This window comes from Chrysochloris asiatica, unplaced genomic scaffold, assembly GCF_000296735.1.
Source record: "Chrysochloris asiatica unplaced genomic scaffold, ChrAsi1.0 scaffold00120, whole genome shotgun sequence".
Taxonomy (NCBI): Eukaryota; Metazoa; Chordata; class Mammalia; order Afrosoricida; family Chrysochloridae; genus Chrysochloris; species Chrysochloris asiatica.
In genome coordinates this window covers 1,607,146-1,612,127 of record NW_006408638.1, presented here as the reverse complement: position 1 = coordinate 1,612,127, position 4,982 = coordinate 1,607,146, and positions in this window count along the sequence as shown.

The window sequence follows — 4,982 nt, the reverse complement described above, 5'->3', positions numbered from 1 at the left end:
CATAACAACAACAACATTAGGTTTTATCACAACAGGAATAAACACATTCCAACTGCTAAATCTCTGGAAATCCTATCCAAGTTGAGTTGACAAAGAATCCTAACCATTAGAAGAACTAAGGTGTGCCTAACCCAACTCACGGTGTGATGCTGTGGGTTAATGCACTAGACTGCAAAGTCAGTTTGAACTGCAGTGGCTTCTTGGAAACCCTCTATAGGGTCGCTATGGTTTGGAACCGACTTGACGGCATTTAACAACAACAACCCAAGTCATGGTATTTTCAATAGTTTCATAGGTATGTGAAAGATGGAAAATGATTAAAGAAGAACTAGAACTAATGAATTTGAGTTGTGATTTGGAGAAAATATTGGTGGTACCATGGACGACCAGAAGAACAAACTGGTCTGTGTGGGAAGAAGTATGGTTGGAGTGCTCCTTATAAGCCAGGGAGATAAAACTTTGTCTCTCATACTTCAGATATGTTATTATGAGGGACCAGGCCCTGGAGAAGGACGTCATGCTTGGTAAAGTGGAGAGTCAGAGAAAAAGAGGAAGACTCCCAATGAGATGGATTGGCACAGTGGCAGCAGCAATGAGCTCAACAATTGTGAGAATGGTGCAGGGCTGGGAGTGTTCTTCAGGTGTGCATATAGTTACTATGAGTCGGAACTGACTCAATGGCACCGAACAACAAGAGCATAGAGCTACTAAATAGCAGAGTCAGAATACAAAACTCAGGGGCTTCACCCTAGGGTCCATGTGCTGTTTTAGTTGTTAAGTGTTGTCAAGTAGGTTCCAACTCATAATGACCCTGTAAAGGATTTCCAAGAAGCAGCTGGTGAACCTGAACTACCGACCTTGCAGTTCAAACCAACCTTGCTGTCCAGCGCATTAACCCACAGTGCCACACCACCACAATCTTTGCTATCCTTAATGGAAGGTATTACTACCCTAGATCAGGTCAGTTTCTCATTTTTTATATTTGAATAGTTCACAGAGATTTGGGAGTGAAGGGGCAATTGGATGCACTAATGAGCTCCTGATACAGTTTTCTGTGGCCAGCTTTGAATTCATATTATTAAAGTGAGACAAGTCCTTTGGTCTACCTAGGATTCAGGACTACCACATCTTGAGGATCCCAGGGGCAAGGTAGAATAAATATTAATGAATAGAAATGAAGAAACAAAGAAGTTTTATCAGAAATTTCAGAGAACAGCTATTATTTCGGAGAACTAGCAGCTTGCTCTACAGAGTCGACCTTGGCTACGTAGGAGATTGGAGTAAGCCTTGTGCAATCAACTTGGCTTAGGATCAGAACAGAGAAAAACACAAGACAACACTGATTCTAAGCCAAGGGCTTGATCAATATTATGGAAACAAGGTTCTCATTTGACAGCAGTAATGTTGCCTTTCCTAAGAAATCCCTATTCATTCCTAATAGTGTCCACAGGGCATTGCATGTAAATTACAGGTACAATTTGCAATTGCTAAAGTTTTCCAATTCCCAGTCTCAAAGAATCAAACTTTTAATAGAGTCTCTAGAGGACACTCTTCAAATTCACTGTTGCAGTTTCAACAGGGAGTGTTAATTTTCTTTGTGCCTCCAGTAAACAAATGAAACAGAAGTACAAACAAGATACTGTCCTCTATAATTCTCAGGTGATGAGTTCTTTTTAAAAGACTAATGATAATCTGGAGAAGGGAAATATTTTGGAGTTTCTGTCTTGATGAATAAGTGAAAAATTGACCCCTCCCTTATTTCTTAATAAACTGAGTGAAGAGGCTTTGGGGCCTCTTGGAGCATTTGTTGACACTACTGATTTATATTGATAACACATAAAAATCTGCATTAAATATTGGTCACTCATTTAGTAACAAAATTAGGAAGAGGTTGAAAGAGTTCCTCTTTCTTTTGGAAAGCTTTAATTTTATTCCACTTGTAATGGGTAAAAAGTGCTATAAAATGACACCCATGTATCTTTTAAACACCATCTCTTTTTCTTTTCTAGTCTCTAGCATTTGTTGTATCACATTTCCTGATGTAAGTACCATAAACCTGTGAAAGTTGGAACTTGCGTAAGGTGGAAACCTGTCCAAGAAGGAAAGCTCAAATATTCTCAGCTAAACGAGTGATAGAAATGTGGCAGAACTGCATCCTGTCAAGGATCGTATACTTGCCCTTGTTCTGACTGATTTTCATGTGTGGAGATAGAACTGGGAAGGTTCTGGGTTCAATTCTGGTGTTCTGCCCAACCCCTTCAAACTTCATACTGTGATCGATCTGGGGTTTCTTTCTCATGGAAAGAATGAACTGCTCTGGATTTGTCTTGAACCAGATAAAAAAAATCTTCAAAGCAAGGTTGATATGATTTAAGTTAGTGGGTGATCTGATCTTAGTTTTTGTTTTTATAAAAACAAGTCCTGTAGGAAGGAAAAACTGAAGATAGTTCTCTTATTTAGATTTTCAAATTATAAATTGTCAACTTCACTATGATGTTTAGTATATCTAATTGACTTCTCTATTTTAACATCTATTAGACTTCTCAAATTTGTCAAGTTGTTGTTGTTAGGTGCCATCGAGTTGGTACTGACTCATAGTGACCCTATGCACAACTGAATGAAACACTGCCCAATTCTGAGCCAACCTCACAATTGTTGTCATAGCCAAACCTAAACTCTCTACACCCCAAAAAGTCTATTTCTCCTGTGCCTTTTCTATTTCAGGAGTCTCTGGATGGTGCAAACAGTTAACTCATTGACTACTAATCCAAACTTTGATGGTTCAGTTTCACCTATGGAGCCTTGGCAGAAAAGTCTAGTGATTACTTTCTGAAAAATCAGATCTTGAAAACCCTAAGGAGGAAATTTCTACTCTGATGTGAATGAAATCACCAAGAGTCAGAATTGACTGAAAAAGAACTGAATTTTTTTTTTCTCTTTTTTTCTATTTCAGGAAAGGGTAACTCCATTTACCCAGTTTGTCAGGCATTAAATTTAATCAGAGAGCAAAATGAATGTCTGTTTTACTAGAATTATATAGTCAAAATCCAATCACATCTACCACCCTGGTTCAAGCCACAATCTCACACATATTTAACAAGATGCATTTATCAGGTTTTCCTGCACCCTACAGTTTTGTCTTAACAGAGCTACCCAACTTATTATAAGTCATGTCAGGTTATTCCTCTGTTCAAAACCTTGAAATGGATATGAGTTTCTCATAGTGTGAAAGCCAAAATTCTAAAATTTCATACAAGGCTGCACATGTCTGATTTCTCTATTACATTTGTTACATCATGTCTGCTGTTTTCTTTTTCACATTTTCTCAGTCACATGGCATTCTTGCTGTTCATAAATATGCCAGGCACATATTTACATTAAGGTCTTTGTATTGATTGTTCCCACTGTCTGGAAAACATGGTTTGCTTCTCACATCCTTCAGATCTTCATTCGAAAGTCACCTTTTAAAGAAGACATTATTGGACAACCTGTTTCACATTTCATTCTTCATCTACTACTAATATTTTCTAGCCCTGTTCACTCCAATAATTGTCTTCTTTCTCTAGCATTTATCACTATCTATGTGAAAGTCCCCATCACTTGTCTGCTAGGCTTTTATACTTTGGTGGTTTGCGTGTGGCTGTGATGCAGGAAGCTATACCACCAGTATTTTAAATACCAGCAGGGTTACCCATGAAGAACAGGTTTCAGCTGAGCTTACAGACTAAGGCACACTAAAAAGAAGAACAGACAGACTATGTCGAAAACATTACAAATAGCAGTGGAATAATGTCAGACTGGAGTACTTGTGTGGCACTGTGGGTTAATGCGCCAGATTGCAAAGCCATTTGAACTGCAAGGTCAGCAGTTCAAGCTCACCAGCTGCTCCTCAGAAACCCTATACAAAGTCGCTATGGGTTGGAATTGACTTGATGGCACTTAACAGCAACAACAATGTCAGAATTATGGATATTGAAATATGATGAAGAACATCAGAATATTGTCAGATATATTGCCAGAAGATGAGTCCCACAGATTGAAAGGCACTCAAAATAATACTGGGGAATAGTTGCCTCCTCAAAGTGGAGTTGAGCGTGATATTGTGATTAGAGTGAAGCATTCAAGACCTTAATTTGCTAAAAAGGCACAACTCAAAAAGAAGAGAAACTGCAAACATCCATTAATAATTGGAACATGGAAGAGCAAAGTATGAATCTAAGAAAGTTGGAAGTTGTCAAAAATGAAAAAGAATATATGAACATCAATATCCTAGGTATTAATGAGCTGAAATGGACTGGCATTGATCACTTTTAATCTGACATTCTATGGTTTACTATGCCAGGAATGACAAATTGAAAAGGAATGGTATTGCATTAACCTTCAAAAGAACATATCAAGATCTGCCTTGACGTACAACAGTGTCTGTGATAAGATAGTATCTATATGCCTACAAGGAAGATCAGTTAATACCACTATTATTCAGATTTACCCACCAAGCACTAATGCCAGTGATGATGAAACAGAAAACCAAATGATGAAAAAAGCTTCAAAAGAAAATGGAAGAACCTTAAAAAAAAAAAAAAAAAGCAAAGGTGTCACTTTGATAACTGCCAGTTTTGGAAGAGGTCCAGCCAGAATTCTCCTTAGAAACAGGATGGTGAGACTTCATCTTGTTTACCTGGTCACGTTATCAGGAGGGACCAATCCCTGCCAAAGAACATCACGCTTGGTAAAGTGTTGTTGTTTTAAGTGCCATCGTGTCAATTTTGACTCATAGCGAACTTGTATAGGGTTTCCAAGGAGCAGCTGGTGAGTGTGAACTGCCAAGCTTGCAGTTCAAACTGACCTTATGGTTTAGTGCTTATCCTACAGTGCCACGCCAGGATTCATGGTAAAATGTAGGGTGATTGAAATAGAGGAATACCCTTACTGAGATGGACTGACACAGTGTCTGCAAGAATGGGCTCAAAATACCTACTATT